This window comes from Taudactylus pleione, unplaced genomic scaffold (genome assembly GCF_031769625.1).
Source record: "Taudactylus pleione unplaced genomic scaffold, aTauple2 ptg000129l, whole genome shotgun sequence".
Classification (NCBI taxonomy): domain Eukaryota; kingdom Metazoa; phylum Chordata; class Amphibia; order Anura; family Myobatrachidae; genus Taudactylus; species Taudactylus pleione.
This window is the reverse complement of record NW_028284531.1, coordinates 4,922,966-4,939,125: the sequence shown is the minus strand read 5'-3', so window position 1 is coordinate 4,939,125 and position 16,160 is coordinate 4,922,966. Positions and strand designations below refer to the sequence as shown.

The 16,160-nt window shown below is 39.9% G+C and overlaps 1 protein-coding gene across 4 annotated transcripts in view; it reads right to left on the bottom strand.

Annotated features, from left to right (window-relative positions):
* The window catches only part of SLC12A1 (solute carrier family 12 member 1), a 140,314-nt gene extending 135,233 nt beyond the window's left edge, over window positions 1–5,081 (bottom strand). For all 4 annotated transcript variants that reach the window (XM_088472793.1, XM_088472792.1, XM_088472790.1 and 1 more), the window contains exon 1: window positions 5,033–5,081. The gene's annotated coding sequence lies outside the window, so the exon portion shown is untranslated. The remainder of the gene's footprint in view (window positions 1–5,032) is intronic.
* Window positions 5,082–16,160: the final 11,079 nt, after the last annotated feature.

Below are 16,160 nucleotides of genomic sequence, written 5' to 3'. Positions count from 1 at the left end.
AACAGGGAATTGTGGCAATCTGTTGCAGATGTATGGACCCAATTAGTTAATTCCCCATCAGAAGAATTTTTTATAGTTTTGTTTTATTATATCTATAGTGTATATGGTCATTATAGTGCAAGTACTATCATTAACTTTTATTTATATAGGGTCACCACATTACACAGCAATTTACAAACAATATTTAATTATTGACATCAGATTCTGTGCCATTGGAGTTTACAGTTTAAATTCTCCAGCAAACAAAGGAGCTAGTGTCCATTTTGTCAGCAACTTACCAATATGTTTTTAGACTATGGTAGGAAACTTACACAAACACAGATATAACACACAAATTCTAAATTCCTAATTAACTGAGGCCTAACATTTCAGCCGCATATATAATGAATAATAAAAAACAGAATCAACATGCAAAGATACTTCACAAAATTCTACACAAAATTCCAAATGAAAATATAAATAGCTTGAAAAACTTGCATATGATTGCTAGAGATACTAAAATTGTATCTGTAAAAGATGGCATTGAGAGATACTGCAACTAACAATTCAAAAAGTGAATGGTAACATACAAGTACATTAAAACTCAGCTAGTGTCTGACTTACGGAAAACAGAAAAGGACAATGTGCATTCCATAAAGAAAGAATCCAAATGTATATGCAGTTTGTGTCTGATGGCAACAGGGTAGCATAGATAAAATGATACCTATATTTTGTGGGCATGTTTTTCAAATAGGTGAGTAGGTCAATAGCTGAAACAGTTTTGAAAATGTAACATAAATGTTAGTCTGGAGCAAACAATGAACAAATAGCAACATTGTATAACCCAGATTTTCCTAAACTCCGCCATTACAGTGCAAATTTCAAGGATATCCAAGCTTCAGCTCAGGTGACTTAATTAGTTAGTACCTCAGTAAATATGAGTTAACCATCTGGACTCAAGCATGGATATCCTTGAAATCTGGACTGTAATGGCAGAGTTTTGGAATCTCTGGTATAACTTATATAGCAGTGGTTCTCAACTGCAGTTCTCATGTACCACCAACAGGTCATGTTTTATGGATTTATTTAATCATGCAAAGATGAGATCATCTATTTTGCTGGGTCAGTAGTTATTCCACCTGCTTGCACATACAGAAATCCTCATAACATGACCTGTTGGGAAAACCTGAGGGTTGAGGCTGTGAACCACGGACCTATTTGTTGTGCAGTACTGTGTCCTAGAATGTTTCACCATTTAAAATCAAGAACCATTCATATCACAGTCTCCATAACATTGATATATAACCTAAGGGGTTTTTTTAGAAGTGGAGTAGTTGCCCATAGCAACCAATCAGTTTCTAGCTATTATCTTCTAGAAGGTGCTAGATAAATGATAAGTAGTATCTGATTGGTTGCTATGGGTAACAACTCCACTTCTAAAAATCCACACTTTAGCAAATATACCCCTAAGAGGGCTGAAATGCGTATGCATTTGTCTTAAGGTGCAAGCAGGTTTCATACATGCCAGTATTTTCATTTGAATGAAGCTTTAATGATTTTAAATTTTGCAAGTTGTATTACTTACTTTTACTATACATAATAAAAGGTAATGGGGTCTATTCACTAAGCCTTGGAGAGAGATAAAATGGAGAAAGATAAGTCCCAGCCAATCAGCTCCTAACTGTCAGTTTACATGCTGTGTTTGAAAAATGCCAGTTAGGAGCTGATTGGCTGGGACTTATCTCTCTCCATTATATCTCTCTGCAAGGTTTAGAGGGGTATTCAATTTGAAACGTAAACTTCGCCATCTATGCGTGTCGAAGTTTTCACCGCACATCAGAGCTTTTGCTGGCGAAAAAGTATCACGCACGCCCCCACTTATACCCGTATTCAATTTGAAATCGTCGAAAACGGCACCAGGCGAAAGTGAAATCAGCGAAAATTTGCTGATTTTTGAGGAAATCACCCTAACACCCCCAAAAAGATGCTGTGACATTGGGGATCACTCTGGATCCTCCCGATTAGCCTTGCTGAAGATTTTGGGGGTCTTTAAACGGGTTCGATAGCTGCTATTTTGGTTATTTGGGAAGGTAGTGAAGGATAGTATTTAGAAGGGTTTTTTGCTGAAAATAAGTAGCCCAGCAAATATTGGGTACTTGAAAATGGGGGTGAGCATATTTAAAAGTTGCTAAAGTGAAGTTTTAAAAAACGTGAAAAATCCACCTGCCGCAAACAGCTGCAATGAAAAAAACACCTGGGACATACTTGGGGACCCCCCTAGATTGTAGTTCGCTAGTTTTTAACTTTGTACCCCCCAATTTTTTTTTCACCCCCAAAATGAAAGTGCTTTTTTTGGGGTCTTCTCAGGTATTTTTTATTTATTTTTTGACACAGTTTACCTTTGGGGGACTGTCTGAAGGTTGCAGGGTGGTTTGCGAAATGTTGCACCCCAAAACCCCAATTCTGCACTTTTTTTCGCCACCCATTCCTTGGTGATACTTTTTCGCAGGGTCGAATGCAATATACTTTTCGCACCGGCGAAAAGTTTTCAAATTGAATACGGTGTAAAAGTAAAACAGAGGCGAAAATGACGTCATCCGAGCGAAAACATTGCAGAAACGGAGTTTTCGCTCCATATTGAATACGCCTATTAGTGAATAGAACCCAATATGCCAAACTATCTGGTCTTGTTCTATAATCTTAAGCATGAGTTTCTTACCAGACATTTGAGTAGTGAGGAAGAGAGAATAGGAGGAAGCCCTTTTGGCACTGTATGATTGATGACAATTACTTTCAACGGATTAACAAATATTATGAGAGCCTTCATCCAATGTCTATCACAAATCATTTTACATCAGTTCATTAGTATATGTTTTTGGTTGACATTGGACCTTTATGTCCGATATCAGACCCCTTTATACTTGGAGATATAGAAATACTGATATTTGGTAGTAAGATCTATATAGTCTATCTGTTTGGGGTACACACTTGCTGTATGCCATATGTTGACTTTATGTTCCTGTTTCATTAGTTTTAGTGTGTATTAGAAAGTTTATCCTTATTTATATTCCATTTGTATAATGCATACAGAATTATTCTCACAGAACATGAGATCTAACAGCTAAAACAGGTTCCCATCAAGAAGCAGCAATGGTATTTAATATAAAGGAGCAGACCATTGCTCGCTTCATTGTATTTTAATACATTTCTTTTTTCATTTTTATTTCTAATGGATATTATCACATTTATAATTGTCTAATTATGAGACATATACATCAAGTGATTTAACACTGGTATAGTTTATAAGTCATATTGTATCCATCAGCTTAGACATATTTATACCTTTGTCATGATGTCAGTGTAAAGAATTGATATAATTTATTTTATCTGAAGCATGAAATATGTTTTTTTGTAGAGCATATAAATGGCAAACAGGTCAGATGTGAGAGGGTAATGGTGCATACACACGGTCAGATATGTCAGATTTCTCAGATCTATCACATGAACGAATGAACGATTTGAATGATTTTACCAAAGATTTGAACGATTGAACGATTGTTGACTGCATTAAAATGAATGGAATCGTCCAAGTCTGACTGCAAACACATCAGATGTCAGATATCGTTATCTGACCATCGGGAACGCGCATCGTTCAAATCGTTCATCTGACAGGTTTGACAGATATGTCAGATTTTCCTTCAGATATGAACGATTTTTTTAATCGTTATCGTTCAGATCTGAAGAAAAATCTGACCGTGTGTATGCACCATTAGAGATAAGTGCAGCTATCACCTAGAATTTCCCATTTGTGCCTTGTATGGGAAATTATATTGTTGCAAACATTCCATTGCGGTAGCAATGACTATGACAAATCACATTTTTTCATCCAAAAGAAAGCCAGGTGTGATATTATAACTTCACAAATCAGTTGTTCACATGTGCTTATCCCGGCCTGTAATATCTCCCTCTCCACTGGTCATTCCAAGTATAGAGTAGTTAGTCGTATTCTAAAAAAAACAAGTAAATATGACAAAACTCTCTCTCCCTGATTATCTATCTTTCTCTCATGTACCATTACCCTGTCTTTATAGTTTGGCCTACAGTCACCTCCCATGCTTCCTTTCCTCACACCGGCTAATGGACCTCTCTTTAGTCCGACTTTCATTCCCAACACCCTACAGAGGTTAATGCAAAAGGTCACTAATTCTCCGGGACGTCTCAGCTTTATTTGACCCTGTTGATCATTCACGTCTCGTACAGCCATCATCGATGGAATGCCCTGCCTCACACAGAACTTAGCCACAGCTTCCAAACTTCCAAGTTCCCAAAACACTTTCTTATCCTCCTTATACTTTTCTACCTTGTTTTTACCCTCTGCATAGTTTACACAGCATGTATATTATGCTCTTTCTATACTGTAACACCCAAGTGACTCGCCCCCAAGTCCTTCATCATTTTTTTGTCATATTTGTTTGTTATAGCTTTTAAAGATTGTTGGTGATATGTTTAAGTTACACCTAAAGATAGGTGTAACTTAATTGAGTTTGTTATAGCTTTCAAAGGTTGTGGGTGATATTTTATTACAGATAGGTGTAACTTAATTGATTAAATAGATTAATTCAACTAACTACTGATACTAAAAGCCATGTGCATTCCTTCTGAAGGTTACAGGGCTGCCATATATGGCCCTGAAGTGTATCAGATTGCCTATCCCTGCAATAGGTGCTTTATCACATTGTAGTTAGTGGCATTTAACCTTCTTGATTATATTTCTAATCCCCCTATAGACTGGAAGCTTGTGAGTAGAATCTTCTTACATTGTTGTCTGTCTATTAATACCCAATCTTGTTTTATCACTGTGCTTTATCGCAATTATACTCTGCTGCAGAGTCTGCTTGCACTGTATAAATAAATGTGGTTATTATTTTTATTTTTATTAAAAATAACAATATAAAATAGTGTCACAAAGCAAAACCAATATGCTTTAAAAACAACATAATCAGAGTTTACCATTTAAATAGCTTAACACGACTATACTAGTGGTACTACTGACCTTCAGATCTCCAGAATAATTGCTACAACCTCTTTGCATCTGAACTGCATTAGTCACAAAAGAAAACATGAGCTTATATAGCAATGTGCCTCAAGACTTCACTGCCCATCATTACTCACTAGACAATATTATTGGTTCATAACTTTTCTAAACCACAGGGCATCTCCACCAGTCCCATGCCCAGTAGCAGCGTTTGGAAAGGAACTCATTAATGGCTTACTCACACAATCCAACTGTTAAACATCAACTTACATACAAATATATAAACTAATTCCAGTGCTATTGGAAGAAAACCTGAAAGGACACTTGCACATTCCAGGAAAACATATAACAGAATGCCCAATCAATATAGAATCCAAACTGGACTTACAGCCCATGTAAAATTGCATAACATTCATCGTAAAATGTAATATATTACTGTGCTACGCTGTTTATGAAAACATGTGTATGTCACGTAATTACTAAAGGTTATTTAAAAATACATCCTGCATTCTTTTCCACTACTGAGTTAAGGTGCCCATACACAGAAAGTTTTTTTACCCGATATGGACAGTTTCGACGGGTTGTACAGACCAATCGTATGAAAATAGGTGTTTTTTGTGTGTTCTGCGACCCTGATGCGCGTCCCCGACGTCCTCTAGTTGAATCGCAGATCAAATGGTTTTGCAGAGAGATCTCAATCATGTATGATGTGACACACATCGTATGTACTTTTGTTCATCTGCGTTCCGATGTAGGGTCTGTGATGTGCCTGGCCACTCCCCGCCACCATTTTGTGTCAGATGACATGGAGAAGAGAACAAAAAAGCAGCATTGTTTTGATCGTCTGTCAGGAGTTAACTTGATCGCGTTCAAGTGAGTATATACATCCCTGCACCATCACCCCTGCTCCACCAATGCATACCACTGTCCCACCAATGTGTATTAAGCCCTGACCCACCAATGCATACCACTGCCCCACCAATGTATAACCCCTGACCCACCAATGCATACCACTGCCCCACCAATGTGTATTAACCCCTGACCCACCAATGCATACCACTGCCCTACCAATGTGTATTAACCCCTGACCCACCAATGCATACCACTGCCCCACCAATGTATAACCCCTGACCCACCAATGCATACCACTGCCCTACCAATGTATAACCCCTGACCCACCAATGCATACCACTGCCCCACTAATGTGTCTATACCTAAACATAGAAGCCCATAATTGTTTATGATACACAACACCATCATTGTACCTCTTGGCTAAAGCTGAATATAAACAATGCCTGTACAAATAATTATAAACCCAAAACAGTTCTAATTTTTTTTTTTTAGAAAAAATGGTAAAACATAGTACATTTTTTAAACAAATTTATTTAAACAATTAAAATATGTCAACTAATTTAAAACCTTAAAACATCAAAAATTAAAACTGTAAAAACTATTTTAAAAACTTCACACATCAAAACATTAAAAGGGTAAACATTTATAAATACATTTTAATGATTTGTTTTTCCAACAGGAATGACAAGTGTTATTGAATTTATTTAGCAGTTCCACCAACATGAATGTTTGTGGTGTGTGAAAAGTGCAGATTATCGCAACAAACAGAAGAGAGTTGCTGCAGTCCAGGCGCTTGTCCAACTAAGCAAGCCTTATCACGATGAGTCGGATCCAGTTTGGGTCAAGCACAGTATATGTCTGAGAGATTCGGAAACAAAAGGAATCTCGGGCATCCGGAGCAGGGGCAGCTGATTTATACTGCAGTACACTGTGGTACTTTGAGCTCCTAAAATTCCTGCAGGAGCCTCAGCAACCGTCACAGGCCTTTTTGATTGACAGTGTTCCTGAGGAAGATGGTGGGGACAACCCAGACAATGAACAAGCGTCCTCCCGTGAAATAGTAAGTATAATACAGTTTTTTATACACTACACTAAGTTTTATTTACAAGTTCACATGCCAACTATAGCGTATACTGTCCTCCTGCCACACTGACTAAAGGTGTTTGTTTCCTTAGAAAATTGTGGAGAACACAGCAGGCCAAGACAGCAGTATCTATTTTGTCCACATGAAGGTTGATGCTTGTGTGGAAAATCCTAAAACGGTTGCTTAAAATCCCAAAAGTGTTTTCAACTACTCTCCGTGCCCTGGAAAGACGGTAGCTGAATATGCACTTTACTTTTGTCAGGGCGCGTTGTGCATACGGCTTCAGCAAATGCTCGTGGAGAGCAAACGCCTCATCAGCCACAAAAATATAGTTTAGGCCGTGCTTTGTTTCTGTACTGGGTGGCAGGTTCAGGCGTTGGGATGTCAGTCTCTTACAGCAGAGGGTTTGCCAACCATTTTTGCCAACATCAACAAAAATAAATTCATAATTGGCATTCTCAACCGCCATGAGCACTATGCTGTAAAATCCTTTATAATTATAATAAAATGATCCACTGTGGGCAGGTGGATTAATCTTAATATGTTTCCCGTCTATTGCTCCACCACAGTTCGGGAATTTCCATCTACGTTCAAATACCTCTGCAATGGTCTTTCACTCCTCCACCATTGTCGGGAACTGGAATATAGAAAAATTTAATTAAACATTTGTAAAACCTGAAATTAACATTAATCAATTCTGTCTTTCCTTCAAAAACTAACCTCGACTTGACAGTCAGCCTGCAAAATCCCAAAGTGGCAGTGAGGTCTCACAACCTACCCCTAAACGCCGGAGATACCAGCGCAAGAACCCGGTTACACAGGATCCTCTATTACAGTGGTTCTCAAACTCGGTCCTCAGGACCCCACACAGTTCACATTTTCCAGGTCACACAGCAGGTGCACAGGTGTATTTATTACTCACTGACACATTTTAGAAGACTCAAAGGTGGCGATAATTATTTCACTTGTGATTCTGTGAGGAGACCTGGAAAACATGCACTGTTTGGGGTCCTGAGGACCGAGTTTGAGAACCTATGCTCTATTAGACCAGGTCAAGCTGGCATTAAACAAACCGCCGGACATGTTTGACCACCTTGGCACACACATTGTGAGCAGTTTCCGCGAAATGGTTGAAAGCCAGCAAATACATGCCCAACGGATTCTGTATGAAACAGAAATGGGGTCAGCCCCATCCCAGCCTAAACCCTATGAATTCCTACCTATCTATACACCCTAAATGTCGCTATTTAGCGTTATAAGTCGCACAAGAAATAATTGCTTTCCAGACTTTGATTGTGTTTCCAAAGCACAAAAAGATATTATTCACTGAATAGCAGATAGTTACACGCTGTGATCTAAATACAATTAGCGCAAACAGATTATACAATCACTAGGTACAGTCAATACATTACGCAGGCGCTCTGGATCCAGATTTCCAGCATCAAAGGTGAAGCCTCCGTCAACAGAAAGAATATGATGACTAACTAACAGATCTAGGGTGCTTGCATATAAACCCTTGCAGAGATTAGGCAATACAATAGAAACGAGTTGGCATAATCCTATTGGTTCTTCTTCTTGGTTCTTCTGTCATAGGTCAGTTGGTACAATGGTAGTTCAGCCCTCCAATGGCTCTTTGTGTGTGTTTTAACTAATCAATAGACACTACATACGAAGTACATTCTAACACATAATTCCCTATAATCCATAACTTGCAGACGCATGTTGCGATCTCCTTGCCGATGGAACCATAAATCTGAAAATAAAATGTGGTGTAGAATAGCACCAAACGTGATGTGGCTACTACATACTAAACCTTAGATATCAAATACATGCGTTTTATAACATTATACAATAACGAATAAACCTTCTAATATTAGCCTTTATACTAAGGATCCTTTTAGGAAATTTGTGTATTTGGAAGTGTAAGAGAATCTTGCGTAAAGTTTATAATATGCGTGGTGCGTTTATGTGTAGAGTGCTTATGATAAAGTCTATGTGTGTGTATTATGCAATTCAGTGTATTTATGATGGATTAATATTTATTTTTTATCCCTTTGTAACATATTTTAAAACTACAGTGCAAAGTGTTACAAGCAGCTAGGTTCACTTTCAAGCAGGGTGGAGACCCCCAGCTGACTGCTGTTGCCACTTCGTCTGATAGCTAATTCAAACTTTTTCCTCTGCCTATTTAGAATACACTTGTCAGTACTTCTTAAGTAAACCTCTGATCATTGTTTCTGACTCTTCATTCAGACAAATTCAATTGTGCATATCAGTGTCTGGGTTATATTTCAATTGCCACAGCCATACTTGTCTGTATGCGGGACTTCTCAATGTATATGTAAAACACTCACAGCATCCTGGTGTATTTTTTTGTAATTACTTTTCTCAGACATGTATACAGAAGCTGTTTCTCATTACTAACTAACCCTGCATGAATATTGTGTTTGTCAGTGTGAGAGTGTTGTATATTATTTGCTATTTAATGTTGTGTGAATGTGTGGATACGTGCGCACACTGGGTGCATGCGCACGCAATGGTGCGTCGTCGATTGTACCAACATAAATCAGACGGCGGACTACCAAATCGTCCGATAACAGTCGAATTGCGGTCACATGCAATTATTCGACTTCGACAGTCCACCCTTTGATAGCAAACAAGACGCTATCACAATTTTATCCTAGTTAGTCATGCATAATAAATTATTATCTAATGTCCTATACGGTATGACACAGGTCATTGAACCGTTAGTAATGCACCTCGGGAAGGGGTAAAACAACCCTTATACATGCTCAGCTGATCTATACGGGACCATGGGCAGGATGTGGGATCTCATCGAAACTATAAGAGTGGAGTTGGGGAAACGGAGACTACATTAACTAGGATGTTTAAAGGAACATTGCAATATTTTATCATACATGACCAATCCTAAGCAATCACCTGATTGTACACTCTAGTTCAGGATTGTAATACAGTGTGTCATTTACCTTGGTATCCATATTATTGCTACTAACCACCATCATGATTTAATTCTCCCTGTTAGTTTTAGAAGTACCTTTTCCACACTTCATCACAGTAGGAACACACCTGACACATAAGCCAATTACTAAGATGACAACCACTATGAGAATCAGGAGTTTACCTACACTAGTAACCAACTCCTGGACCCACTTTCCTAGCCCAGAGAACCATTTTATGGGGTTCAACCAAGAAAACCACTCTTCTACCTTTTCCTCTACTTCAGCCACTGAAGCATTATGGTTCTTACGAAATTCCCATTTCAGCTGCAGAATCTCATCCATCTTCCGGTCTATCACCTCCTTTGGGTCATTAGTGTTATTGGTGATGTACGTACAACACTTGACACCAAACTGGGTGGCTAGAGTCACACAGTATCCACCAGTGACAGCTGTTAAATAATTTAACACTAGCCTATGTTGCACAAGTTCTTTCTTATAAGCTTGTAACTCCCTACCTGTATACCTAGACATGTCATCATAGATCTTGGTGATATTATCTATTAATTTAACAAGATCTTGGATATATCTAAAATTTAGTGTACCCCGAGGGTTCTTGGTGGGATCCAATGCGACTAAAACTTGAAAGCCAGTTGTTTCACTAATCAATTGTATGGCTTTATGTACATCACCAGGTATCATATTTCTTTTGTCTCTATGTTCATACTGTGTGTGAAGATATGGTGATGGTGTGTTTTTATGAATACCAAGCATTTCACCATGTGTAAGTGTCATAACCTCTGGGAGTACCCTTCCCAGATAGCATAAACCTTCTGAACTCGGAGAGAGCCACTTATACGCTTTCCTTCCACATATAAAATACACATCATCAGGGAGAACATAAGGAATAGAATGCATCATGATCATCAAACACATTTCTCTAGCAAATTATCCTATCTCTTAGATTCTCCCATTTGACTAACACACATTTTTGGTTGTATAACCCTGGCACAGTACCCTTCTGGTACCCTACCAACCATTTCTTTAGTGTCATTATGTGTGTACCGATACCGGAAGTGTTTCCCACTTAACCTTTTTGTGCGTAAAGTTCAAGATTTATCGGTTCATTATCAGCTCTTAGTGAAAAGGTCATCGTCTGGTTATTCCCAATCACCTCCCAACTTCCTGGTTTGTTGAAGTTGGTGATGTTTAAACATAACAGTGATCTATCTACTAGGTACTGGTGGAGTTAAAAATGAGTTGGTTTGGTGTTAAGAAATTTTCCATTCAGCGTCATCTCTTGTTTCAGTTCTAAGACCTCAGAGACATTTAATGGGAACGGCCCTAACCCGACATTATGCTGTCCCTGAGGCACATGAGAACACACCCAACAGTCAGTCTGGTTTAAAACTTTGCCCACCATAGTATGATAATCCTCTAAAGGATACCCACCCCAATACTGGTTATACTGAGGCTGGCACCGTTGCATGCATCTCTCATCGACTACGGACCCACAAAATTCACACATACTATAATCATCAGACGATAGACCCTGACACTGTTTCCGAGTTTCCAGAATAACAGATCTATTAACAATTACTGTACTGGGTTTTGTCAGATACTTGTGTCTCAGAAGCCAAGTGTGCTGCAGCTCTTGTTAACTCCTGAACTCTCTGTACTGTGAGGAGGATTTATCGGAGCCACGGAGATAATTGACTGAATACCGCTGAAGCGGCTCATACAGAAGGAGGACTGTGAGTACTGCTGAGCGTATACACTACTGAGACTCCAGTATCACTTTATTAATACTCCTATTCCTTTCACATCTGCTTTTTATGCTGGAGCCTCTGCCCGTTTGGATACCAGTGTTACCTACATTGTTGCTTCCTGGCCTACTTGATACAATTGTCACAGTGACTCAGAACTGTATTTAACATCTGACTTCTTGTAGAGCTGTCACTACATACAGCTTCTAGTTGTTTCACCTGGAGAGGAGGATTTGTGATTTACATTTACAATACATCATACGGATGTTGGACATCATTATCCACCGGCTGGTTGTCTTGTGCTGATTCTTGCTTATACCTATGTTTTATTGTTACTTTATATTTGTCTTTTATAATTGTATATTGATTGAGTTTTTACCTATCCCTTTCCCGGGAATTAATAGGGATTATCTGATCTATTTATGTGTATTTGTTAATAAAAAATTTTATATGATCTGCTGTGAGTGATTAGCGCCACTTATCTATTTTTGCTTGTTTGGTTGACTATTGGTGGTTTGGCAAGACCCCCGATAGGTGTGCAGCTTTGAACACCAGCAGATGAATACAATCATACACCCCCCCTGGCGCCTTAGCTAATATATTTGCTAGGTACCGCCCTTGTGACTGTATTGCTCCTTCTCCCAACTCCACTCCATCAGCTCCCCTCTCCATCCTCTGTCCTCCGTCACAGAAACCAGAAATCCCGAAACAACCCAGGATAATGAGAACTCTGGGAGAAAACACAAAGATAACCACAGCAGACCAATCCATTGCTGAAAACGATGATCTACAAATTTCTTTAGCTCAGGTATCTCACTGTAACCTTTAACCTTCCCGGAACAGACTCGCAATTGACAGGTCTACGTTATCTGCCTCGATTCCGCCTTGTCTCTCTACCGATTGGTTGACCTTCTTACGGTGAGTGGAATGGACCCAGGTATCTCTCTCCGCCACTTTCAATGAAGTTGTACTTGTCAGCAACACCTGATACGGACCTTCCCACCGATCTGTCAAACAACCTGAATGCAAGAAATTTCTGATCATGACCGATTCTCCAGGTTCAACATAATGACAGTTTGTTTCAGGCATATCATGGGACAACAATTTCAGTTTCTGCTGTTGCTGTTTTAACTGTTTACTCATTTTTATAAGAAACCTCACAGTAACTCCGTTATTACCCTTTAAATCATCCTGTGGACTTACAATCAAACTGCTGCCCCTGCTGGTTGCAGATTAACAGCTTGGGCAATGGCTGAATTTATGGTGGATTCATCATCATCTATAATTACATTTTCTTGCGGGTGACTTAAATCAGGGTATAAGTTACTTATTACGATTTTTTTTTATGATCTTTGAGATTGACTGTACCTTTACCCCCATCTGCATAGGGCGGAGGTGGTGAACATGCGCTACTAACATTCCCTTCGGCAATGCTACCTTGCCGTGTGTGCGCTCTCTTTTGTGCTGTGAGCGTGACGCTAGTTTGCGTCACGTGCCCACCGCTAAGTCACACGTTCCCCTCATGCTGCCACAACTTTAAACAGTCATTATATTCTACTCTTTTCTTCAAAGATTTCACCATACAGATGCGATCTCTGACATTGTTCAATATCTTCTTATCAAAGCTGCCAACTCTGGGAAACGGTTTCACACTCATTCTCATCATTTTAAACCATACATCACAGTACATAGTTGCATACGGACCGTACTTAGTATGCATAATATGCCGTGCTGAACCAATCGGCGCTTCAAAGAGCAGCACATCATCTAACATCTCTACCATTTGCTTGGCTCCCATCTTGGGAAAATAACACTAAACTTTTCTATAGAGATTTAAATCGGTGAAAGAATGTCAAGGCTACTTTCACTTACCTGTGGACGATATTAACAGGATGCGCCCACACACCTATGGAAGAATAACCAGGCTGCTTCTACGCACCTAAGCCCTTTTTGAGTACTTTGCACTGCTAGCATGTAGGCATTCCAATGACACCTACCCTTTTCAGTGATTTCGTCCACCACTGCTCAGTTCACAATCACAATATGCCACAACTGTGCGATTCAATCACAATGCCCAATAACCCTAACTGATCACTGGATGCTGCAATTACACTGAGAGCCGATACCTAACACAAAACAACAACTACACCTGCTGTGTGTATAGACTTCGGTATCTACTACCGAGCCACTAGGCCGACACCAGGCGCCTAGCCCCTAAGAGTCTTATGATACCCCTAGCTAGGGAACATGTTACCCCTACCAGCACACGTTCACTGTTACACACCCTTTTCCTGCGCAGAAAAATAAACGCTTTGCCAGATATGGCAACACCGATCTAAGTTATTTAAAACAATGCTATCACGCTATCAATATCACAATGCAATCTCAACGGCTTTGTTTAAACACGCAGCAGCAATACAGGAAATACATATACGCTATTGTGCGACTAGTCGCATACACAATAATGCGACCGCTACACAAAACTTATTATTACCCTTACGATATTGTGCGACTTCCCCTTTTAACATGAAGTTTTATCAACGAAGGAAAACAAACTTTTTCCCTCCTGGTCCCTGGATTCTAATCAGCGCTCCTTGAACTCACACAATAACAGATAGCCGTCTCTCAGCAACAAACTGGTAGCAGGTATTCGAAGGCACAATGCGTTCTTTCCTGCGTATGGCGCCTCCACCCTTTGCTGAGAGATCGATAACCGTGTGTTACAATGTGAATGGTAGTGTGATTTCACTACTAGCCCCCAACTATGAATTCCTACCTATCTATACACCCTAAATGTCGCTATTTAGCATTATAAGTCGCACAAGAAATAATTGCTTTCCAGACTTTGATTGTGTTTCCAAAGCACAAAAAGATATTATTCACCAACAAGCAGATAGTTACACGCTGTGATCTAAATACAATTAGCGCAAACAGATTATACAATCACTAGGTACAGTCAATACATTACGCAGGCGCTCTGGATCCAGATTTCTGGCATCAAAGGTGAAGTCTCCATCAACAGAAAGATTATGATGACTAACTAACAGATCCAGGGTGCTTGCATATAAACCCTTGCAGAGATTAGGCAATACAATAGAAATGAGTTGGCATAATCCTATTGGTTCTTCTTCTTGGTTCTTCTGTCATAGGTCAGTTGGTACAATGGTAGTTCAGCCCTCCAATGGCTCTTTGTGTTTGTTTTAACTAATCAATAGACACTACTTACAAAGTACATTCTAACACATAATTCCCTATAATCCATAACTTGCAGATGCATGTTGCGATCTCCTTGCAGATGGAACCAAAGATCTGCAAATAAAATGTGGTTTAGAATAGCACCAAACACGATGTGGCTACTACATACTAAACCTTAGATATCAAATACATGCGTTTTATAACATTATACAATAACAAATAAACCTTCTAATATTAGCCTTTATACTAAGGAACCTTTTAGGAAATTTGTGTATGTGTAAGTGTAAGAGAATCTTGCGTAAAGTTGCTAATATGCGTGGTGCATTTATGTGTAGAGTGCTTATGATAAAGTCTATGGGTGTCATTCAGACCCGGTCACAAGCACTGAGCACTCGCAACCGGGTCGATGTTCCCCCACTGGGCATGCGCACGTCGGAGCCGGCTCCGATGTGCGCATGCGCAAGACCCAGCTAGCGATGGGCACGTTGTCGCTAGGGGTCTTGCAGCAAAGGGGGCAAGCTGTCGATGGTAAGTGACAGCTCGCCCCCTTTGGGAGGCGGGCAAGGGGTGTGGCCGGCCAAACGGAGGTGTTCCCGAAGGAACGCTTGCCGTTTGGGGGCGGCCCCACTGACATCAGCAGTGATGTCAGTGGGGAGCTTCCTGCTTGATCAGAGCAGGAAGCTCCCTGGGGCTTGCGAGTGCCGAGACCCAACCTTAGGGTCTCGTCGCAAGCCCCGACGGTCGCGATGGTCTTGACCATCGTGACCATCACCCTGGTCGGTCGCTAGAGCTCTGGGTGGTAACCCACAGCTTAGCGATTGACCAAGAGGCGGCACTACAAGATGCAAGCGGCCGTCCTCATTCAGAGCGACCGCTTGCATCTAACGACCACCTCTGAATGAGGTCCTATATGTGTGTGTGTTATGCAATTCAGTGTATTTATGATGGATTAATATTTATTTTTTATCCCTTTCTAACATATTTTAAAACTACAGTGCAAGGTGATACAAGCAACTAGGTTCACTTTGAAGCAGGGTGGAGACCCCAGGTGACTGCCGTTGCCACTTCGTCTGATAGCTAATTCAAAGGTTTTCCTCTGCCTATTTAGAATACACTTGTCAGTACTTCTTAAGCAAACCTCTGACCATTGTTTCTACATTCAGACAAATTCAATTGTGCATATCAGTGTCTGGGTTATATTTCAATTGCTACAACTATACTTGTCTGTATGCGGGGCTTCTCAATGTATATGTAAAACACTCACAGTATCCTGGTGTATATTTTTCTCAGAC